This window comes from Macrobrachium nipponense, chromosome 11 (genome assembly GCF_015104395.2).
Source record: "Macrobrachium nipponense isolate FS-2020 chromosome 11, ASM1510439v2, whole genome shotgun sequence".
Lineage (NCBI taxonomy): Eukaryota > Metazoa > Arthropoda > Malacostraca > Decapoda > Palaemonidae > Macrobrachium > Macrobrachium nipponense.
The window spans coordinates 9,976,844-10,002,512 of record NC_061087.1 but is presented as its reverse complement, the minus strand read 5'-3'; the positions used below and the strand labels follow the sequence as shown (position 1 = coordinate 10,002,512).

General features: G+C 41.0%; 1 protein-coding gene and 1 long non-coding RNA gene across 15 annotated transcripts in view; one reads left to right on the top strand and one right to left on the bottom strand.

Moving 5' to 3' along the window:
- LOC135220183 (protein hu-li tai shao-like) overlaps positions 1-25,669 on the bottom strand; it is a 211,276-nt gene that overhangs the window by 6,862 nt on the left and 178,745 nt on the right. The gene's annotated exons all lie outside the window — the stretch shown is intronic.
- Positions 93-6,941, top strand: LOC135220903 (uncharacterized). The gene is made up of 3 exons (XR_010315820.1): positions 93-250; positions 6,379-6,572; positions 6,904-6,941. It is a non-coding gene; the product is annotated as an uncharacterized LOC135220903 (long non-coding RNA).

Genomic DNA, 25,669 nt, shown 5'->3' with positions numbered 1-25,669 from the left:
CTGCAAATTCTTACTGAAAATATATTAATGTGGACTCATGCCATTTTAGGTTCTTTTTCCCCTCTTTATTTCACCCTGTCCTGAAGTTAAAAAAAAAAAAAAAAAAAAATATTGTGATACTTCCCTGAGACTTGGTAGGAATATTAACATGCATTAATTCCTTCTTTCATTTCCTTTCACAGGAGAGACAGTAGCCAATGGTGATGACACTGAAGCACATCATAGCACGCTCTCGCACAGTAGTAAAGAGGTATGTATCATGATTAGTTTATTATGTTCAAATACTGTATGCAGATGTTGAAGTTCAACTACTTTTACTAAATACTGAAGATTTTTCTGTTGTTTAACAGGGTAAATGTTTTCAAGGTTGAGCTTACAGAAGCTATTTGTACTTAAGGGGGCCGGCCGGCTAATGCCGTTTTTTAACGACAGGACTTTGACATTCATACCACTTAATAAGGTGACTTGGGACATCTCCAAACCGTATATGATTTTCGCCTCTGACCTTTGGTTTTGTGATGCCAGGGTAATTTATCCCGAAAATAACCATTTTTCAAATTCTATCTCCTTCCTTGATATTTAATATTAAGACCTGCGATTGCTACCATATATAGACCTGATGTAGACCTCCAATCAAATGGAGTTTTTTTTTTTCTAAAAGTCATTTTTTTGCTAGATATGAATTTGCTAGATATGAATTTTTCAATATGGTAAAAAAATAAACCCTATAAATCACGAGAAAAAATTTATAAAAAAAAAAAAAAAAAAAAAGACGAAACAAAAATTGGAAAAAAGGGCTCTATTTGATTGTTCTATAATGTCTTTCTGAGTTATATAACAAATTCCAATGTTATAGCTTTAAAACTAAGTGAGGAGATAGATTTTGAAGGTCAATAAGTATAGTTTTGAGATACGGGCGTTCAAAGTTTTACTTCGTATTTCTATAAAGACAAAGTTAATAAATAATGATTATTATGAATGTATATTTCTTTTTGTGTAGTAACCCTTAAATGCCGAAGCGGTAAAAAAAAAAAAAAAAAAAAACAAAAAAAAAAAAAAAAAAAAAAAGTCTCCCGTGTGCCGGAGACGTTTCAGAGTGAGCGCGGTAGTGGAAAAAATATTTTTTTCAAAAAATCACAGCGCGCTTAGTTTTTCAAGATTAGAGTTCATTTTTGGCTCCTTTTTTTGTCATTGCCTGAAGTTTAGTATGCAAACATCAGAAATGAAAAAATTATCATTATCATATATAAATAATGCGATATATGATAGCGCAAAAACGAAATTTCATATATAATTGTATTTAAATCGCGCTGTGCGCAAAACGGTTAAAGGTAACAAGTTACTTTTTTTCGTTGTAATGGAAACTAAATTGCGATCATTTTGGTATATAACACATTGTAAAACGATAAAAGCAACACAGAGAAAATATTATCACAAAATAATGAATGCATGAATTCGTAACGCGCGGGCGTAAACAAATATTTTTTTTCAAAAATTCACCATAAATCTAAATATTGTCCTAGAGACTTCCAATTTCTTTCAAATGAAGACAAATGATTGAATATTACTATACTGTAAGAATATTAACTTACAAATGCAGTTTTCGACCATATCTGACGAGTTAAAGTTGACCGAATGTCAAATTTTTTTTATATATATATATGCAATTATTTCGGAAATAAGAAAAGCTACAACTTTCAAATATTTTTCGTTTTATTCTACATGAAATTGCGCACATTTTCATATATAAAACTCTATGAAATGCCTAATATGAAACGGAGCAAATATTCCGAGAATGGGACTTACGCATTTCGGAGATTTGTGGCGGAGAATCCGCGCGCGGAGGGAAGGAAAGTTTTTTTTTAAAAATTCACCATAAATTTAAATATTGTGCTAGAGACTTCGAATTTGTTTCACGATGAAGATAAATGACTGAATATTACTAGACTGTAAGAGTTTTTATCTTACAATTGCGTTTTTTTTTCGACCATTCGGTACAGTCAAATTTGTCCGAACGTGTTTTTTTTCTATTTATTGTGATTTATATGCAAATATTTCAAAAATGAGAAAAGCTACAACCTTCACTATTTTTTGTTTGCATTATCATGAAATTGCACACATTTCATATATAAAAACTTTATGTAACGGCTAATTTAAAATGGTGCAACATTACCACAATCGCACGTATGATGTATTTCGGAAGAGTTACCGCGCGGACGTAAAGAAAATGTTATTATTTTCATAAATTCACCATAAATTGAAATATTGTGCTAGAGACTTCCAATTTGTTGCAAAATTAAGGTAAATGCTTGAATATTACTAGAATATAAGCGTTTTAGCTTACAATTGCGTTTTTTTGACCATTTCGGTAGAGTCAAAGTTGAACCCGAAGGTTGAAAAATTTGTCACATCATTTTTATATGAAAATATTTCAAAATTGATAAAAGCTACAACCATGGGTTGTTTTTAGTTGTATTGTGCATGAAATTGCGCATGTTTTCACATATAAAACTTTATGTAACGGCTAATTTAAAATGGTGCAAACATTACCACAATCGCATGTATGATTTTTTTCGGAAGAGTTACCGCGCGGACGTAAGGAAAAAGTTTTTTCATAAATTCACCATAAATCGAAATATTGTGCTAGAGACTTCCAATTAGTTGCAAAATTAAGGAAAATGATTGAATATTACTAAAATATAAGAGTTTTAGCTTACAATTGCGTTTTTCGACCATTTCGGTAGAGTCAAAGTTGACCGAAGGTTGAAATTTTGGCACTTATCGTTATTTATATGAAAATATCTCAAAACTGTTAAAAGCTACAATCATGAGTATTTTTTTGTTGTATTCTACATAAAAACGAGATGTGTCACAGATACTTTTTAGTGCGGCAAGAAAGAAATTCGCTCTTGCGTAACGATTGTAAACAAAACAACACCTTGATCCGTGAACTACCAGCATCCCCCAAGGCGCGTGATTCAAGAGTTTTCAGCTGGTAGGCCTAAAAGTATTTTTCCGCACATTTTTAAAAAAACTTTTGTATGTCGACGTAAAATACGTCCAGTTGGCGTTTAAGGGTTAATAAACTAAAACTATTTTATTTATCATAATTTAATCATAAATGATGATCCCTTTGCTCATATATCGTAGCCTGGGGCACTGCTTGAGGCAAGATGGGGCACTCCTTCCTACGTAACCCCCTCTCTCCCCTTCACTAACTCGGCTTATTACAGCGAATTTTCTTCTGTATGTTAGCGCGAGATGTTTTCCTTGTATTTTCCTCTTTGGCATGACATTCTTGCCGAAACAAAGATAAACAAACGTAAATGCAAGAGAATGTTAGAGGTGAAACTCGAAGGTGTACTCTTTTTACAAAGACAATTTAATAAATCATGATTATTATGAATTTCATATTCCATTTTGGGTATTAAAAAACCAAAACTATGCTATTTATCATAAATGAAGATCTCTTTGCTCAAAGATTGTAGCCTTGGGCACAGTGTGACGTGTGCTGTCAGGCAAGAAGGGGGCGTTACTAGGTGACCCTCCCCTCTCTCTTCACTAACTACGCGCATATTACGATATTCTGTAATAATACTTGAGCGATTTTTCTTCGTCTGTATGTTAGCGAGATGTTTTCCTTGTCTTTTCCTCATTGGCATGATGAACTTCTTGCCAAAACATACATAAACATACGTAAATGCAAGCGAATGTCACGAGGTGAAACTCGAACGTGTAATCTATGGTCCAACTGATTCATGATTGAACCAGATACTCTGCGAGCCACGGAATCTCTACAGATGCCATTTCTCACAATTTCTTTGCCAATAATTATTAAAATTAACGATAACAGAAGAAATATTGCATTTTCTTGTACGGATGAATGTTTTAGGCTTATTGAGTTATGTTTACTAATTACCCTGTAACTACGAAAGTAAGAGGAATTTTGACGAAATATTTCGTATACGTATTCTCAATTGCCACATGAAGCTCCATGAATTTTTTCATGACTTTGCATTTTTTGCCCTATACCCCCATATATAGGGGTTCCGGCTGGCCCCCTTAACCCTTAATGGATGGATATGCTCACAAGAGTAGCAATAACAGGTTTTGGGGTGGACAATGGACTCACTCATGGTGAGTGACAATATTACATGCCATCGATTTGGGGGAATCAGGCGGGAAAGAGCTGTCATTACTTCTATAGCCCATCAATTCACTAATGGCAACTTTTAGACTGGCTAAGTTGAGAGATTCTGCAGCTCAGGGCTTAGTTTTGATCTTGACTTCAAGGGAGGATGTACTGCCTTTCTGTCTTACATTGACATCTTTTGTAAATTTACTCATAAATATACCAAGGGGTTGTTGGTTTTAGTTCTTATCTTTTATGAATAGTAATGTCAGTTTATAAATGTAAGTTTTCAAATAAAAGTGCAAAGAAATTTTAGAAAAAACATAAGAAATATTTCCCAAAAAGTTACTGCATCTTTGTTCTCTGTAAATTTACATAAACATTTAACAACAAATATGCTCAGAATGTGTTAGAATGTGTTACTAATTTTATTTTTCTTATTGGTTTTGAATGTGTTGTAAGCTTTAATTATAATTTTACAAAATATAATCAATTTATTTACGTAGTATTAGCAAAATCATGTATAACTTCATAAAATTTATGATTGACTTGTAAAGAGGTCCCACAAGGGGTTGTAAATAGTCATTTTCAACTTCTCTTGGAAGGTATGGAAAATTTGTTAGAATTTTATTATTACACCATATGCATTTGCATATCTTCCTCTTTCCATTGATTATGTTTTTTTTTTTTTTTTTTTTTAATTAGCCAGCCTCAAAGTTTTGCCAGCCTGGGGTGCTGCATATTGATTTATTATCCCAGCTCCTAAGGGTTAATGAACTATTGACTTACTTGAGTTTTTATATTTACTAGAGATACATCTGGTTAGGTGTAGGGAAAAACTAGTGAGAGTGGAGAGTGATGGAGAACTTATAAATAGAGAATAGAGGTGCATGTAGTAATTATATTAAATTATAATTAAATGGTCAAGTAGGTAGCAGCATGGAACTAAACAACTACTGCCAGGAAGACTTATTAACTTTATAATACTATATGATAGAATCAAAAGACTGATCAATTACGCACTAATTACGAGCAAAGCAAAGTCTTATTGGAAATGGGCTCATTTTATAGGGAATAAACAGTTTTACATACAGAAAACAATGAGAAATAAATATACGTAAATGACTATAGAAATTAATAAATGAACATTTAACATCACTCTTACCCCTATGGAAAATACTTGTTAACATAAGGAGCATGCGTCATAAACCAGGAAATAATTTCTGATGAATATAATTGAAAAGTGTTGTAACCTCGGAAAGTCGTGAGCCGGGGACTGCCTGTACATACCGAATTCTTATTCATTACCTGGGGTATCACCAATGGAAATGGTAATATTGTCATTATCAAAAATGATTTGCCTAGTCCTTAAATACTGGAATTTTTTCAATGACTTGGTGCTGTGAACATAAATGCAGTCACTGCTTTCAATGATAATGACACTTCTTTTAGCAAGTGGTGTATTTTTTTTTTTTGTGTATGTTTTAACTCAGGACTGTTTCTATCTTTGGTGTCAACATATAACTTCGACAAAATCTCTTACAATTTATTTATTTGATACTACAGATAAAAATGTTTAGATTACCATCCATTTATAGTATATAATTACTGTATATCCAAACCAAGTGTTGGGTATTGTACAAGAGGGTCATATATTTATATTTCTATGATCATTATATTATGTCTGATGTCATAGTTTGTCACCACTAACCTTTCTGCGGGTGCTTACTAAATTTAGCCATTTCCTTTAAATTTCTTTGATTTACTCTGTTAAGTGCTTTAATCCACATTAGACAGCACTACATTTTTTGCCAATTAGGGTGTGGCTTCAAATACCTATTTCCAAAATACAACCCATATCCGATGCTTTGTAAAGATTTTATAGAAAAAAATCTATTAGACATGGCCCTGAAATGCACAATAGATGTAAATTTCCACAAAAGGTATTACAGATGAATAAATGGTGGTGGATCAGAAGGGCACAAGTTTTAGTTATCAATGAATTATGAGCAATTCAATAGCTACTGAAGTATTGCATAACATTAACTTATTTTTTCTTGGTGCAAGGGATGCCTTGTACTTAATGGAATTTTCAGTGTTTCCATATTTTTTTGGTTGCTTATGCTTTTGAAATGGCTGGTGAAAAAAAAAAAACCTAAGATTGTATATGGTCAGTGTTATTCTATTGCAAGTGTGGCCCATTATTATACTGCAGTGTATGTTGAGAGAACCATTTACCATTTCAGGGATCACCAACAAAAGACACCTCCCTAACAGATGACTCCATCTCAAAGGATAAGAAAAAGAAGAAGAAAGGTCTTCGCACCCCCAGCTTTCTTAAGAAGAAAAAGGATAAGAAGAAGGAGAAAGAGGCTGCCCACCATTAGTGCCCACATTTTTCTCTTGAACTTCAACTCATGTCTCTGGTAGACCAATGCTGGTATGTTGAGTAGTTGTGGCTTAATTAAGGGAATAAAAATCCACATTGTGGGCTGCCATTGTTTGGGTTTTTACAATTAATTTTTGGATTAAATTTGTTGCATTCATTGGACGACAGATTTGTAAATTTGTATTCAAACATGCGTGCGTGAGATAAAATGTTTTGTCACTCAAATTTAAACTTTCTTTACATATAAAATCAGAAGTCATCCTTTGTAAATTAGTGTGATACCAGTTTCACCTTTATTATATCGTACTTTATTTAAAAAAAAAAAAAAATGGTTAAATGTTAAGTTATCCCACTTCTATATTTTTGTTTCCAACTTTCACAGACACTGCCAGAAGTTGTAGATAGCGAAAAACAAACAAAAATATTGCTCGTGTGGTGCTGGCGAGAGGTGTGCTGCTGACACTGTTCATCGGATCCAAGACTTGTACAAATTATGTCAGCTTAATTTTAATTTGAATATTGTATAATTACCATTGGCTATTATTAGGCAGTGTTTAGTAGACTGTGCTTTGTCTATTTTTAGTTGTTGGTATTAATAGTAGTTTTGAGATATTCACCAAAATAGTATGTTTTATTTTATACAATGTACAAGAAAGATTTATGAATCGTTTAAAAATTTTATAATTTTTTTTTCTTTATCATTTGAACATTATATTTTTTTAACCTTTTTCTCTTTAGCTGGTTGTCAAAATTCAGCTTTTCTTAGTGCCTCAAAGCAAGTTTTAGATACGGATGAACATAATGTCATTGCTTGTTTTAGGAGTCGAGTGAATGTTTGAGTGAGTGAATGAGTGAGTGCAACTTGCTATCTTGCAAAATTCTTTTTAGGAAGGTAACATTCACCAGTGATTTATGTAATGTATTGGTTGTTCCATCATACCCACCTGCTGTTTAGCTCCCGAGGCGAGATTGTGGTGACTCTATACCTAGTAGTGGACGGGAGTGAGTAATAAGCAACCAGTCATGATCTGTCTTGTGGGCCAGAGGTTTTTATTGTTATTATATAATTATAATTTCATTTCATTCTCTCTTTTATTGAATAAATGCACATGATCTTTTTTTGTTTTCATTACTCTTGTCCTTCCACGAATAGTCGTCGGATCAGCAGTCTCTCGTCTCACCCCACCAAGTCTCACCATTTGCTGCAAATGGTTCACATTACTAAGAGAGACTATCAAATGGTTCTTTGATCTTCCAATTTCTTGCCCGTCTAGGTTGTGGCACTCGTTTGCGAGAGCTAGAAACAAACTTTCCATGCTGTCATTAATTCAAAAAGTCTGACCTCAACTATTGAAAATGGATGGACCTGAGTAGAACTTTCTTTCTTCTTAACCTTGAAAGTAAATCTTCCTTGCATTAAGAGGTGCCATTTACCTTTAATGGTGGGATCTCAATTCTTTGGCTTCATCATCATCTCGACAATTATTCTCTTTAAATGTCCAACAGGAAATCTTGATGACTTAATACAATGCTTGGCTCACCATTAGTATCTATCAGCTGATGTGTAGCATTCATTTGTTTCATAGTCATTATCCAGGAGCAAAAGTGCTTAGTAGGATTTTAATTTACATGTTGTTAGACTGGTTCTTTTAACACTTACCAACATTTTGTTGATTTCAAGAAAAAGAAAAAAAAATGACACTCAGCTGGGGATCCTTGTGGTTGTCATAGGACCACTTCTTGTCTTCTCTTGCAGCTAGGTGGATTGTTGTATTAGCTACACATTTTTTTAATCACAGCTTAGCACTGTTTTATATACATTGTATTATAGCATATAAATAAATGATTATTATAATTATATGAATATGCAGGCAGCTGATTTTAGCTTGTTTTGGAAAGAAAATAAAATGTCCCAACTTTACAAATTCTATGACTGTTTTATGTTTTAAATCCTTCAAAATGTCCTATGTAGGAAAAATGTGTATATGAACTAAAATCATTGTTTTCTATTGATACCTGCTCAAAATCAGCATTGACTAAATAATGTTCCTTTATCACATCTACAAAAAAAATAATTTGTATTATGCTGATAAATGTTCTGCAATTCTGCAAATCTACAAATGGCTAATACAAGGGTAAAATAAAGGGGCCTTTATGAAACCAGTAAATCCAAAATACACTACGTACTGTATAAAGTTGATGGAAATTGTATCTTTTAACAGAACAATTGAAATTATCATTTAGTAGTGGGCAAAAACAAAAAAAAATGAGAAAATATAAAATTACGCAATAAATTTATGAACTTTTGTAACATCGCAATTAAAATATGTAGTACTGACCACCCCATTTTTAATCTTGAGAAATTAGGATTGTAAATTGACAAACTTTTGACTAGAATTTCAGGCCCTTCACAATTAGGTTACTTTCCTAAGCATAAAATCATTACCTTAGGTTACAATTTACTTATCAAAGTACTGATGTCAACTTATGAATTGATAGGATAATCTATAATTACGTATGTACTGTAAGAATCTGTGAACCGAACCCTTAATGGACGAACTGATCCTCGGGAGTAGTCTAGTAACAGGTTTGGGGTGGTGGATGGATTGATCTTGTAGTTATACAATATTATGCCCCATCGATTTGGAAAAAATCGGGTGAAAAAGAGGTGCAATACTTTTGTAGCCCATAAATTCACTTACGGCAAATTTTATGCTTACTAAGATCACTAGTGTGGGCGCCTCAGGACTTCAGTAATGCTTGCGACTTGAATGGGGAATGTTCTGCGTCTATAGTAAATTTGCTTGTAAATATACCAAGGAGTTGCTGTTGTTTTTTGTTCTTGTCTTTTACGATACATCAGTTGTAAAAGTAATTTTACAAAGAAAATTGCAAAGAAATATTAGAAAAAACATACAAAAGTAAAAAAGTTACTGAATCTTTATTCTCAGTAAATTTACTTATTATTCAACAAATATGCAAAGAATTTGTTACTGCTTTTATTTCTTATGTGTTTTGATATTGTGTAAGCAGTAATTATAATTTTACAAAAAATAATTTATTAGAAAAAACTTAAGTTGGTACAATTTACAAATGTCTTGTAAAAGAGGCCCCACAAGGGGCTGTAAATAGTAATTTTCAACTTTGTTTTGTAAATTGGCCGACCTCACAGTTTACCTGGCCTAAGGAGCTCCTCTCGATATAGTTACCCGTCCAGTAAGGGTTAAAAGAAAAGAATCCAATATGTAATGATACAAACAATTATCTGATAATTTACACAAGCATTTAACGTGCATTAAGCATGCAGTACTAGAAATACTGATATGGAGTAATAATGACTGTATTAAATTATATATATTATTTAATGATATGGAGTTTTAGATTAATTTTTACATAAAACAAAATGCTTACCCATTAAACTTACACAATAATGATAGTTTTCTTTAACAATACACAACAGACCTATTTGCTTTATTTGTCACCTATAGTGGCATACTATCACTGCCAAAAGTTTAATTTTAGTCACTAAATGTAAAAACTTACCAAAATTATGTATAAAGTCACCAACTTCACAAAATTATAGTGAATGTCATTAGAACATTTTTTGTTTATTTACAGAAACTTTATGAGTGAACACTGACAAATTTTTATATTAGCTGTTCTTCCAGCTCACACTTGTACAGTATTGAACAGCTTACATATACAAAATATTTTGCACATATATATTAATTTGTTTTTAAATATGTATGCTTGGCGTGTCATTTGAATTTTAATTTGTTATAATATAAATCTACAATGGCACAGTGTAATTTTATACATGTTAGTGAAAAAGAACACAAATGCCTGAAGAGTAAAAAGAGAGGTCCAATTATGACTTGTCAATATTTTTGTTGTTACAACCATCAAAATTACAATATTGAAATGTAAAAGGGCATGAAATTTCAGGTCATTACTGAACTAGAGAAACTTTTGAACTTCCTCATCTTGTAAAGCACAGTGTTTTTGTGCTGCTTCACCTTTGCTCACAAAAATGATATTGTTATTGTACAATAAAGTTTCATACATACTTACCTGGCAGATATATACGATTAAATGGCCCACCCAGCCTCCCCTCAGGAGACAGGTGGAAGAGAAAATCTGGTTCTAGAACGGTAATGGTTCCTATTCCTGCCACCCAGCGGCGGGGCAGTAGATCACCTGACCTACCTGCAGCGTGTGCCGCGAAATTCGAATTTCTGTCGGGGACGACGGAGTCTATAGCTAAGTATATATCTGCCAGGTAAGTATGTATGAAACTTTATTGTACAATAACAATATCATTTTCATAATTCAACTTCCCTGTCAGATATATACTTAGCTGATTGGCAACCTTTGGCGGAGGGTAAGAGACAGCTAATTACTGATTAGACAGGTAAACAACATACGCTGTAGGTAATAAATAAAAAAAACCTTGGTTCCTATGTGTTTAGACGAAGGGTTGACTTCCTAGCTATTGCTAGGAGTCTGGTTCGTCTCAAGAGCCTCAGCGAGGATGTGACCTATGGCTAAGAGTTCTTGTAGATCTGTCAATTGGGTCTTATCCACTTACATGACAATACACCTATGCCTAGTGGCATAATTAAGGAGCACAACACCGATCCCGATCACCTGATCCTAACACGAGGGTTTGTGCTTAATTTGAAAAGAGTTATCCCCAAACTCCTTTCAAACAACCCAAAGAAAAAACACTATTTTTAAAATAAAAATTAACTCACTAGTTAAGGATCAGTGTCGGCTCCGTATCCCAGCAACGTATCCGTAGACACGTATAACCAAGAGAGAAGGATCTCTTGTAGGTCAACTTGACCTCCATCGTGTAATGGGAAGTCAACACAGAGTTGCATCTCCCGTAAGTGACAGCTAATATGTCCTCATGACACATTGTTATGGAAAGAACAAGAATTCATAAAAGCTCGCACTTCATGCGCTTTTAATTCTCAGCTGTTTGAAGGAATCATCAAGTTACTCATGAAGTGCTTTAGCAATCACACTTGTTTCAAAGACGACCAGGGCTTTCTTTGAAATGGATCTCTTCTGGATGAAGCCTAGAGCCTGGCTGGCGCCTAGCGCCTGGAAGGCGCTTTTCGTCTGACTCCTGGCTGGCGCCTCGCGCCTGGAAGGAGCTTCGCGCCTGGCTCCAGACTGGCACTTTTTGGCGCCTGGCACCTGTCTGGCTCCTCCCCACTTGCTGGAGCTTCGAGCTTGGTAGAGTCTCGAGGATGTCTGGCGATGTCCACATCGGACACTCTTATCTGTCCGATTTGTTCAACTCTAGCGCATCTGCGCTAGGTTGGAGGCCCGCTCTCTCCTCATCAGACAATGACAGTGTTCCTTGGAACTGTCTGCCTCTGGCGTTTTTTACGCCTGTTTTGGCATTTGGCGCCTGGTTGGCGCTACATTGTCCGAAAGTCCTGAACCTCCACAATAGTTTATCAGGAGACTGGAGAAGGGTGGAAGAAATTCTTCCACTTTGAGCTTTTGGCCTCTCGGCAAGGGGAGGTGATTGTAGTCTGCTACATCCATTAGACGATAGGATATCTAACAGTACGAGAGATAAGAGTCTTCCTCCGAGGAGGATCCTTCTTGAATCCTTCTGTTGCTAACGAGATCTCTTCTTACCTGTTGATGAAGTTCCTCATTGCAGAATCTTCCCTATCCTTGTCCGAAGGAAGGGAAGAAGCTTGGAAGTCGAAGGAGACTCCGAGCTGAAATTGGGAGGACTCCTGATTTCTAGCTCTTTATTGTATCCCTCTGAATACCTTCTGGGAAGCATTTCGAGCCCTCATCGCATCCCAAAGACTCTGTAGGCAAACGTTTAAACCATTTCTTCTTCTGTAGATAATACTCAAACCTGACAAGGGCTATGGCCGCCTGTGCGACATCTTGAGTCCCCGCCAGGAGAAGGCCGATCTTGCTCTTTGCCTTTACTTGCATTAAGACTATCCTGATAAGGACGACGGCCGCCTATGCGACAACTAACGTCCCTATCAGGAGAAAGTCTTTAATGCTTAAAACCTCTCACAGAACCAGCCATCCTGACAAGGGCTACGGCCGCCTGTGCGACATCTAGAGACCCTGTCAGGAAAAAACTGATCCTGCGAAAAGTCCCAAAGAGGAGCCTCCTGGTCCACTTCTAACTCCATGTCCAAGTAAGAAGGAGATCCTGGTTCATGGCGCCCGACGCCTGGCTGGCTCCTGGCGTCTGGTTGGAAGGCGCGCCAGGCGCCCGGAATGCGCCTCAGGTGCCTGGCAGGAGCCTCAGGCCAGGCGCCTGGTAGGAGGCTCAGGCGCTTTTCTGTATTTACTAATAGGATCCTCTCGCCTTGTCGGCGTTTTGCGCCTGGCTGGCGCCAAACTCCTGGCAGGCGCCTCGTCCGAGCTGTCAAAGACTTCTATCGGACGGGATTTCTTAACGGGAAGGAAGTGATCCTTTCTCCTGGGAGGATCCTTCTTCAAAACTCCCACTAACGAAGTTATCTGTTGTTGCATTTCTCTTAGGATCTTCGTAGCGGCGTCTTCTTTCTCCGTATCCGATCTAGGGGAAGGAGGATTTGATGAATAAATCTCTTCTTCTCAGGTGGATAGTCCTCCGGAAAACTATCCAGGCTAGAATCCAAAGCTGGCGATTTCCACGATCTTTTAGAAGGTCTCGATAGCTCGTTAGAACTCCACCCTTTTTTCGAAGAAGAATCGGATGACGAAAAACACGGTTTTAGGATGCCTTTCCAACGGCTATCCTTGGCAGTCTGGGACGCTACTACAGAACCTGCCGAGGGGACGCCCGACCGGTGGGGATTCTCTGAAACCTCCGTAAGGCTTTCGACATTCCTTCTCCTCTGGGCTTGTGAGCTTGGAAGAGGTCTAGGCCTGAGAGCGAGACAGGGCCGATCGGACGCACCCTCCACTAATTTAGGACGCCTTTCCAATGGCGAACTTGGCAGTCTGGGACGTTCTACAGAATCTGCCGAGGGGACGCCTGACCGGTGGGGATTCTCTGAAACCTCCGTGCGGCTTTCAACATTCCTTCTCCTCTGGGCTTGTGAGTTTGGAAGAGGTCTAGACCTGGGAGCGAGACAGAGGCGATCAGACGCACCCTCCACTGCAATGGAGAACACTATATTCACTTCTTACCTTTTAAGAGCTCGCATTTTGAGCTACATCCATTTATCTTCAAATTTGCAAATATGAATTTGTAGTTTCTGTGGAGTAAGAAGGTAATGAGGATGCAACAACTACTAGTACTGCTAACACTCTAACTGCTCATTAGCACAAAAGCTATTAAAAGCTTCTAAAGGAAGCGTATCTATTCATATGCCTTTCTGACTTCCTAAAGTAGGAAATTAGAGTTTTACATCTCCTCAATAAAGTTGTAACACTTATTACACGTATTAATGAATAAATATTAATAATTCCCTTTCTTGCAAACTATGTGAGTGTCTACCGGAAATTTTGGTAGTTTCACGTAATATATTCTTCTAAATTTCGAAGCGAAATTCATTAAAAAGCTAATAAAAGCATATGCCTAACCAAAGACCCAGTACTTCCTGCAAAAGCAGCCCAGAAGATCGATGGCGATGAAAAACGAAAATCAAGTCAGAGATAACCGGCAAGCAATATGTTTTCAATACGGGCGACAGAGAAAATCTGGTTCTAGAACGGTAATGGTTCCTATTCCTGCCACCCAGCGGCGGGGCGGTAGATCACCTGACCTACCTGCAGCGTGTGCCGCGAAATTCGAATTTCTGTCGGGGACGACGGAGTCTATAGCTAAGTATATACTGACAGGGAAGTTTGAATGTATGAAATGAAGTTTTCATAATAAAACTAATATTGTAATATTCACCTGAACACCTGAATTAGCCCTAATCCCAATTAGCCCGAACAGCTCTCAATTACCCCTCCCACCAGTGGGAATTTTGTTTTTAACAGCCAGCGTTGCCAACGCTGCGTGTAAAAACTTCCTTTGAGTTACCATCACTGACGGTTGGCAAGGCTGACGCAGGTGTGTGTTGTTACTCTTACCTTCCTCAATGCTTATCTGGTTTCAGACTGATGTGGGGGAAAGGAGGTGGAGTCATTCAGGTGTTCAGTGAGTATTACAATATTAGTTTCATTATGAAAACTTCATATTGCAATACACCAACTGAACACCTGAATTAGCCCGAATAACAACACTTAGAGGAGGAGGGATCAATCATCTTGCTCGCCTCTTACTACAGTAGAGGTGGTAACTCATTCACTAATCTATCTAATACCATTATGCAACTTACACTCACTTTATCTGTTATTCCTTTCGGTGTAGAGATGTATTGGAGAGTACTTCGATCATCTATCGGGTCAGTACTGTCAATGTCTACTTCTTCCCAGATGGATCATCTGAAGCTCTGGGATGTGAAGGAATATGATGAGGCTCCCATGTGGCTATTCATAGCCTCTCATGTATGGGGGTGCAGGAAGCAACGTGCAGAGCCGAAGTCCCTTTCGGTAATATTCTGGCTTGCCGAGCGCTTACGACCAGATTACGATGTAATCTCCACGCCGACGCGATGGCCTAGCCTACGAGAGCACCCCCTCGGACTCTCATAGGAAGACTATGACTACTAACGTACCTGACTACGTTCAACCTATTCTAGTATCCCTTTTGTCCAGGCATCTGGAAACCCAAAGTGTAAATACCTTATACCTAATTGTATTATACCTTCACCAGCCAAACCTATAGCTTCACCAGCCTAACCTAGATAATAGAATTTGCTGCTACGAACGGGCTTTAAGTGTAGCCTTCCGATGAAGCAAACTAAACATCTTTTAAATAGAAAGAAGTAAAGACTGAGACGTACTTCCAAGAGGCCGCCTCTAGAATGGATGACACTGAGTAGTTCCTTGGAAAGGAAGTTGATGTGGCCATCCCCGAATACTGTGTGCTCACGGTAGTACTGGGTTTGAATTTACTGAATGCAAGCCCGGATGAGCCTGCGAGATTACCTCGCTTAGGAAGAAGCTAATTGTTAGGAAACAACAAGAGTCTGTCCAGAGAATAGGTAGGGACAATTAGTTAAGGAAAAACCATTAGTAGAAAAATATATAGTGAGGGTAGTGATAAAGAATTTACCAGAAGTTAAGGTAGAAAAGGGAGTAGATGTGTTGCAGTATCAGACTGCAAGGAAAGCAGTTTCGAAAACGAGACCAAACATTGGCACTCAATTTCCAAAACAGTAAAATGCAAACCTCACCAGAAACTCTGAACTTTAACTCCTTCAGTGAGTGGTTACTGTCAAGAGACGAAACCAATCAGACTAATCTAGAGGTGGCACCGGAAGTAAGGAAAGCCACTCAAGAAGAAGTAGGATGTGTCTTAGAGAGTAGTTAAGGAGCTAATTGAATCAGTTAGGTTCAAACTTCATTTGAGCTCCTAGAGAAAATCAGTTGAGAACAAGGCCTTATACGGGGAGGCTGTATCCCTTCTCCCTCTGTTCCAGTGTAGTGTAGAGTTATATTGTGAACTTAAACTTTATTCTAATTATAAGCAAATCAATCAAGTCATGCCATGTAAGAAAGACCTCCTAAGGGACATGGCTAAAACTAAATAAATAATCTACAATGTTCCTATGAAAAAAGAAACTCATCGCACGTGATAATTGAAGGTTAGCCCATATAACAAATAACCTTCCAAACATTATCCGTAGCTACAAAGAGAACCAGAAGATGAAGAATAGAGAATAAAGAAACCATAGGTACGCAATGCAAACATATTGAAGGGAGTAATAAAAATAGCACTCGTAATATAATCGCATTCTTCGAGATCGGCCGCGAGGGATTCTGAGGATATGAAAAGTGTCTGCGGGCAAGGACAAAGTCTCTCTACCTGGGACAGAAATACTCTTAGAGCTCGCACTGTGCATAACCGCATCTCTTCCGGATCTCCGTCGATGAACTCTCTCAAGGCCAGGACCCTGAATGACCTTGGGAGTGTGTTAGCCTTTGACTCTGTCTTCGCCACGAATTCCGGTAGAAAGGACAAGTAAATATCATCTCCTTTGTACGAGATGAGCCTAGAGACTTCTTGTAGCTCACTCACCCTCTTCGCTGTTGCTAATGCCGTGAGGAAGAGGCCTTCTTAGTTAACTGTCTTAACGTCAGATTCTCGATTGATTCGAAGCACTGCCGACAAATCCCGATTTGGTAATACTGGTCGTTTGACCTTAAAGGATCGTATTAAATCATGTATACACCTGCTCATCGAGATCTCTGGGAGGTGAAATCTAAAAGTATTACTGAGCATTGAGCGGTAGCCTGCTATCGCTGAGTGCGAAAGTCTTTGGACTTTTCTGAGGAATAAAAGGAAATCTGCTATTTTAGGAATTGAAGGTCTAGATATAGAATGACCCTCTTTCTGACACCATCCCCTGTATACTGTCCATCTGACTTGGTATAGTTTCCGCATTGACTTCCTTAAGTTGAAAGAAAGCTGTCTAGCCACCTCTTTAGATAGTCCGGCTTGTCTCGCTCCATGCAGCTAGGTTTAGCATGCGAGGGTTCTGATGGTAGTGGTGGAAGTGTGGTTGTTTGAGCAGATCTTTCCGAATAGGAAGGAACATTGGTAAAGCATCCTGTGATGAGTTCCAGAAGTTCTAGAAACCATGGGTGTTGTGTCCAGAAGGGAGCTATCAGTGTCAAACTCACCTTGACCATTTCCCTCAGTTTCTGATTACCCAATGGATGAGGCCGAAAGGTGGGAAGGCATATACCTGCATGTGGTCCCAGCTCTGTAGCATTGCATCGGTTCCTATCGACATCGGATCCACTACTAGCGAGAAATATATCGGAAGATGATGGTTTAGTCTTGTCGCAAACAGATCTACCGTCGCTGGCCACTTCCGGAGTACCTGCCATACTACATCTTGCGTCAAGGTCCATTCTCCTCCCTAGTACCTGGCATGGGCGACTTAATGAGTCGGCCAGTACATCGAGGCTTCCAATACAAACTGGCGGAAGGAGAAGACACTCTTTGGTCATTGCACCATCTCAGGATTCATTGGGCTACTAAATTTATTCTGTTGATCTTGTTCCTCTGGAATTCTTCTGATACGAGATTGCTGTTAAGTTGTCGCAAAATAACAATTTGTCGAAAATTGCATTTTTCCTAACTATGCAAACCTGAGGTCCTTTAACAAAAGGAAGGTACTTAGCGGCAGCTGAACCGGTCGTAAGCTTCGAACAAGGGGGTTCGGTAGTTAACTACTTGTCCGGCAGCTGGCGGTCAGCTCGACTGCGAGGAGAGGAGTCACTTTGCTTTAGGCTCAGGAAACGCAGAGTGAGGGGTGGCATGAGGTGGGACTATGTGTAAAGGACCTCAGGTTTGTATCGTTAGGAAAAATGATATTGTTATAATACAATTAAGTTTGTTCATACTTACCTGGCAGATATATATATAGCTGTATTCTCCGAAGTCCGACAGAATTTCAAAACTCGCGGCACACGCAGTGGGCGGCCTGGTGTGTAGTACCCATTCCCGCCGCTGGGAGGCGGATATCAGGAACCATTCCCATTTTTCTATTCATATTTTATCAGTGCCCCATGTCTCCTGAGGGGAGGTGGGTGGGCACTTAATTATATATATCTGCCAGGTAAGTATGAACAAACTTAATTGTATTATAACAATAACATTTTGTTCATGAACTTACTTGGCAGATATATATAGCTGAATCCCACCTTCGGATGGGGGAAGAGACAGAATAGGATTTGTAGGAAACTTAAATTAAGTAGATGATATACACCTTGGTTCCTCACCTGTTAGCAAAGTAGACTCTGTGATTACTGTCACTTCAGCCTGCTTGTGCTTAATCAGAGTTGCCAGCCAGGTGGAGACCTGTAGTGCTGGTGCGCTCTGGATGCTCTGTCAACGGGGACGTGACTCAATGTGACAAGAGCATAGAGCCATACAAATGAGGGCAACGAAGCAACTGACCACCACCTGACCAACTATCCAAGACCCCCTGAACACTAGGCTAGAGATGGGAGGTCTTCACCAAAACCTCACCACAACCAAAAACCACAACAACTAAAAACTAACCTAAACCTAACTAAGGGATAGGGAGAGAGCTACCTTCAGCCCCCAAGACTGTGTCTGCAGGAAAAGTATGGCCCAAGAGAAACAACAAGTCCTCGTATATCGTTCTCAACATCTCTCAAGTAGTGTGAGGCGAATACTGAATTGCTCTCTCCAAAAGGTGGGTCCGTCAAGGATGTCCTTGATCGACATGTTCCTTTGGAAGGCAAGCGAGGTTGCGACAGCTCTGACCTCGTGAGCTTTCACTCGCAACGAGGCTCAAATCGATCTGTGTGGAAGACGAATGAGCCTCTTTAATGACGTCCCTCAGAAAGAACGCCAATGCGTTCTTGGATAATGTATATCGGGTCGTTTAACCGGACACCAGAGATTATCTGAGGGACCTCGTACTTCTTTAGTCTTGTGGACATAAAACTTTAGAGCCCTGACAGGGCACAGGACTCTCTCAGGTTCTTGGCCCACAAGGCTTGTCATACCCTTGATTCCAAAGCTCCTTGGCCAAGGGGTTCGACGGGTTTCATTCTTTGCTAAGAAAGTGGGGACTCAAAGAGCAGGCAGCATTGTCCCCTTTGAAGCCCACTCTCTTACAAATGGCCTGAATTTCGCTAACTCTCTTCGCCGTCGCCAGAGCAGTTAGGAAAAGAGCCTTCTTCGTCAAGTTCCTAAGAGACGCTTCATGTAGAGGTTCGAAAGGACTCGACATTAACAGTCTAAGGACTAAATCCAAGTTCCAAGAAGGAGGCCTCGCCTGAGGTATCTTGGATGTCTCAAATGATTCTAGGAGATCGTGAAGATCCCTGTTTATCAGACAGGTCTAGTCCTCTGTGACGGAAGACTGCCGACAGCATACTCTTATATCCCTTGATGGTCGGGACAGCCAGCTTCTGTACATTCCTTAAATAGCAGGAAATCGGCTATCTGGCTCACAGAGGTAGTGGAAGAGGAAATTCCCTCCTTTCTACACCATGCCCTGAAGGAAGCCCACTTCGACTGGTAAACAGCTCTCGAGGACGTTCTCCTAGCATTGGCGATCGCCTTTTGCAGCTGCTTTAGAAAAACCTCTCGCTCTGGCCAGCTTTCGATAGTCTGAACGCAGTCAGACCCAGAGCGGAGAGGTTTCGGTGATATCTTGTTCGAAGTGGGGCTGTCTGAGTAGATCTTTCCTCCAGGGCAACGTCCTCGGAAAGTCTATGATGAATGACATTACCTCTGTGAACCATTCCTTCGCGGGCCACATCGGGGCGATCAGGGTCAACCTCGTCCCCTCCGATGCCGCGAACTTCCTTACTACTTCCCCCATGATCTTGAATGGCGGGAAGGCATACAAGTCTAGGTTCGTCCAGTCCCAGAGCAGAGCGTCTATCGCGACTGCTCCCGGATCCAGCACAGGGGAGCAATAAAGAGGCAACCTCTTTGTTCTCGACGTCGCAAATAGGTCGACTAATTGGACAACTTCCCCCACAGTCTCCAGAGCTCTCGACAGACGTCCTGGTGCAACGTCCATTCCGTCGGCAGGATCTGATCTTGTCGGCTGAGAAGGTCTGCTCTGACGTTCTGGACTCCTGCGATAAATCTCGTCAGGATCCTTATCCGTCTCCGCATCTGCCCACAGCAGAATCTCCCTCGCTAAATAAAAAAGAGGACGGGAGTGTGACCTCCCTGCTTCTTTAGGTACGCAAGGGCTGGTGTGTTGTCCGAGTTGACTTGGACTACTTTCTCTGCAACCTTTTGTTTGGAAGAACTGTAGCGCCAGAAAAAACCGCCGCTAGTTCCTTTACATTGATGTGCCAGGACACCTGTTCCCCCTCCAGGTGCCTGACACTTCCTCCCCTCCCAGTGTTGCTCCCCATCCCGACACCGAGGCGTCGGAAAACAACACTAGGTCTGGGCTCAGAAGCTTTAGGGACAGCCCTCTCGAAACTTCCGAGGATCTAGCCACCATCTTGGATGGTTCTTCACCGATTTGGTGATGAAAAGGGTCGCATTCAGATCCTCTCTGACTCTCCATTCGTCTGCTAAGAAAAACTGGAGAGGTCTGAGGTGTAGTCTTTTTCCCAGGAAACAAACTTTTCCAGCGAGGAAATGGTTCCCAGCAGACTCATCCATTCCCTCGCCGAGCAAGCTTCCTTCCCCAGGAAGGCCGAAACTCTCTCTAAGCCTTGCAGCTGTCGTTCCTGGGACGGAAACGCTCGAAAAGCCAACTGAATCCATCTGAATCCCCAGATACACGATGGACTGTGTTGGGGTCAGATGCGACTTTTCGAGGTTGACCAGAAGTCCCAGGGACTTTGCCAAGGCCAAAGTGAAGTGAAGTCCTTCAGACACCTTTCTTCTGACGATGCTCTGATCAGCCAATCGTCGAGATACTAGGGACACTCTTATTCCTGCAGAATGTAACCATCTCGCTACGTTTTTCATGAGCATGGTAAATACCATCGGAGCCGTGCTTAAACCGAAACAAAGGGCTCGGAATTGCCAAACTTTGTCCCTTAGCATAAACCTCAGAAACTTTCTTGAAAGAGGGTGGATAGGCACGTGAAAGTATGCGTCCTGTAGGTCCAAGACACCATCCAGTCGCCCGGTCTTAAGGCTCCTAGAACCGACTGAGGTGTTTCCATCTTGAATTTTTTCTTTTCTACGAAAAGATTCAGGCTGCTTACGTCCAAGACTGGAGCGCCACCCCGACGACTGCTTTGGTACCAGGAAAAGTCTGTTGTAGTATCCTGGTGACCCCAGGTCTAAGACCTGCTCCACCGCTCTTTTCATGATCATTTGATCTAAAAGATCTAAGAGAACCTGATGTTTCTCCCCTTGATACGACGGGAAAAGATCTCTGGGAGTCGTAGAAAGAGGAGGAGGGTCCACAAAGGGGATCTTGTACCCCTGTTCCACTATCTTGAGGGACCACGCATCTGTATCTCTCTCTCTCCACGCACCTGCAAAGAACTTTAGCCTGCTCCGACAGGCATCTGAAGGACTTTCTTCTCACTTAGAGGATTTAGGTTTGAAGGAACCTCTTCCTCTTGCAAGTCCTCTCCCTCGAGGAGCAGCTCTCGAGGGAGGCGCACTACGAAAGGGTTTAACCTTCCTAGGAGGTCGTCCAGACGACGACGTGGTAGGGACTGCGGGACGTCTTGAAGACTGGGCCAAGAGATCCTGGGTAGCCTTCTCTTGTAGGCTCACTGCCAGGTCCCTTACCATAGCCTGGGGGAAGAGATGGCTCGAAAGAGGTGCAAAGAGAAGCTCTGCTTTCTGCGATGCAGAAACAGACCTCGCTGTAAAATTGCAGAAAAGCGCTCTCTTCTTGAGGAAAGCAGTGCCGAAATGAGACACTAACTCTTCCGAACCATCCCTGACGGCGGCCTTGTACCATGCATGACAACACATTGGACAGCTCCCCCCAGACTCAAAGAATCAGGACTCCTAGATTGAAGATCCAGGACTCCTAGGCACCAGTCTAGGAAGTTAAAGACTTCCAGAGTCTTTAACAGACCTTTCATGTGATGGTCGATCTCCGTTGGTGTCCATGAAATCTTAGCGGGACGTAAAAGGGATCTCTTCTGGGCGTCTACCAGACTAGCAAAGTCCCCTTGGATAGAAGACGGGATCTTAACTCCTACTTCAGCTTTGTCTCATACCAAATGCCGCCTTTCCCACTGAGTCTTGAAGGAGGAAGGGCGAAAGTCGACTTGCCCTGATCCTTCCGACGTTCCATCCAATCCTGCAATTTCTTGAATGCTCTCTTAGTGGACAAGGAAGTCTTCATCTCCACCACTTCCGAAACCTTGCCCGACTTCGAAGACGAAAACTGAGAGGGAGGAGACTTAGGAGCTGCAGGCTGGAACTTCTCACCAAACAAAGAACGTAAAAGACGAACCAGCACACCTTGTAGTCGGAAACCGACGAAACTGACGGCTGTTCTTCCTCCACTGAGTCCGCCGGACTACTAAGCTCTCCTTCCTCCCGAAGAGGCAAAGGAGATTGAACCTCTGCAGAGCGTGCGCCCAACGGGTCTAGCCTTCAACAAAGGCTTTCGAGGAAGACTAAAATCAGCCTCTTCAAAGCGAACCGACCTTCTGTCGATCTTTAGAGCTTGAACCACGAAGAGCGTCCTGACCGCGCTGCGCGTCAAGAGAGGTTACTCTTAGTCTCTCTCGAGGAGAAAACGTCCTTACGTTTCACGCTCAAGCGTCCAGCTTTCGCTTTCAAGCGTCCTTCTGAGCGCTCTCGAAAGCCTTCTCCACAGCGCAAGCGTCAAGAAAAAACATCCCGACGTAGTCTTCCAAAGCGTCCTGCCGAGCGTCTTCAAAAGCGTCCTCCAAGGCGTCCTGTCGAGCGTCCTCAAAGGCGTCCCTGACGTGCGGGCGGAGACAGAGACGAACGAGGAGACGGAGAAGGAGACTGCCTCGTCCTCTTGACAGGCAGTCTAGCGTCCTTCCTACGTTTAGGCTCAACTGCTGCTGGGCGAGTCTTCCGAGCCATTAAGGCCGACAATTGGTCTTGAAGCGACGCAAGAATACTCTTCGTAGGTGAAGAACCGAGAGGAGGTGAAGGGCTGCGCCTGCGAGAAGACGAGGGGCGGGGGGACGCCTCCTTCCTTCTCAAAGGTACAGCAACCTGCCTCTCCGAGGCGCGAGAGAGAAGCGCGTTCTCAGCGTCGTCCTCGGACGACGTCCTACCTCTCTTCTGAGGAGGAAACGCGTCATACGACGCAGGCGAAGACCGCAACGAGAGCGGAGAGAGGGGACGTAAAGCGTCCTCCCTAGGAAAAGTCCTTTTCAACGGACGCGAGTCACTCCGAGCGCTCCACCCCTTGCGCGGGGAGGGCGCCTCGGAGGACGAAAAATGTTATTGTTATAATACAATTAAGTTTGTTCATACTTACCTGGCAGATATATATATAGCTGTATTTTCTGAAGTCCGACAGAATTAAAAATTCGCGGCACACGCAGTGGCGGTCCAGGTGGTAGTACCCATTCCCGCCGTGGGAGGCGGATATCAGGAACTATTCCCATTTTCTATTCATATTTTATCAGTGCCACTGTCTCCTGAGGGGAGTGGTGGGCACTTTAATTTATATATATCTGCCAGGTAAGTATGAACAAACTTAATTGTATTATAACAATAACATTTTGTTCATGAAACTTACCCGACAGATATATATATAACTGAATCCCACCTTCGGATGGTGGGAAGAGACAGAATAGGATTTTTTGGGAAACTAAATTAAGTAGATGATATACATCTTGGTTCCTCACCTGTTAGCATAGCCGACTTCGTGATTACTGTCACCAAAGTCTGCTTCTGCGTTACTAGAGTTGCCAGCGAGGTAGAGACCTGTAATGCTGGTGCGCTCTAGATGATCTGTCAACGGGGGCGTGACCACAATGTGACTAGACCATATGACCATACTTCTGAGGGCACCGAAGCTAAAACCACCACCTGACCTAACCTATCAAAGTTAGTTTCCATAACTTCTAGGCTAAAGAAAAGGAACGCGCCTCAAGCGACACCCTTCAAGTTAAAAGCACACCTATCCCTTTTCTATAGGATAGGATTCGTGTTGCTTCCTGCCCCCAATAATATATCTACGGAAATGTATGGTCCTAGCGACTTACAGATCTCAAATGTCGTCTTCACATCCCGTCGGGAGTGTGAAGCGAAGACAGAGTTGCTTCGCTAAAGCGTGGCACTCAGGATGTTACTGAGTGTCATGCTCTGTTGAAATGCTTCCGAGGCCGCGCCCTCACCTCTTGAGCATTCATATTAATTAAAAAATCTCAAATCTTTATGCAAACATAATGAATGAGACCTCTTAAAAGAACTCCTTGGCTATAATGCCAGGGTTTTCTTGGACATGAACCAGTCTGGTCTTTTACGGAACACCGCAGATTGTCGGGAGTGTGAAGCGAACACAGAGTTGCTTCGCTAAAGCGTGGCACTCAGGATGTTACTGAGTGTCATGTTCTGTTGAAATGCTTCCGAGGCCCGCGCCCTCACTTCTTGAGCATTCATATTAAGAAAAAAATCTCAAATCTTTATGCCAACATAATGAATGAGACCACTTAAAAGAACTCCTTGGCTATAATGCCAGGGTGTTCTTGGACATTGAACCAGTCTGGTCTTTTTACGGAACACCGCAGATTGTCCGTTGACCTGACTTTCTATAGTTTTATCAAGATAAAACTTGAGAGACCCTACAGGGCACAGGACTCTAATGCCCTTGCCCAATAATTTGTGCCATACCCTTGGTCTCCAAGCCTTCGGGTCAAGGGTTAGACAGGTTTTCGTTCTTATCAAGAACGGAAGGCTTAGAGGACAGACCGCATTAGTCCTTTAAAGCCAAAACCTCTGAAGATGGCTAAAACCTCACTAACCCTCTTTGCCCGTGGCTAGAGCGGTTAGAATATTAGCCTTTCTGGTCACGTGTATTAAGTTCGCAGAAAGGATAGGTTCGAAATGCTTTTGGCATCAGAAACTCAGACTACGTCTAAGTTCCATGCTGGAACCTTTGATCCAGAGAATTTCAAGATCTCCACAGACCTCAAAGATCGTGAAGCTTTGTTGTTTGACAGAACCGAATCTCTGAGCCTAGAGGCCGTCAACAACATATTTGCATATTCTACAATAGTTAGGACTTCTAGCTTATCTCATACTTCAGACGGAAAGATAGAACCATAAGGAAATTCACAGAGGTCGAGTTGGAGGAATAGTCATTTCCCTTCACTTACTCCAGAAACGACCTCCTCCGATTGAACACTGAAAATAGGCAGCACTGCTTTGCCTTGGCCAAGAGACTGCCATCTCTTGAAGATCTTATCGCTATGTACCGTTGAAGACAAGTAAGGTATATTGAATGCAACCTATGTCTTCACAGACGAATCGAGAGAAGGATTCTCAAGATTCTGAACCTGTGCTTACAAATGACTGAAAACGCTAACCGCTATTTCATTGCTGTCCGGTGAGAAGTCGTAGTTGCAATGAAAGCGGGGCGTTCTTCAGTAATGAAAACACAGGGGAAAGCCGCCTGAAGGACTGCTTC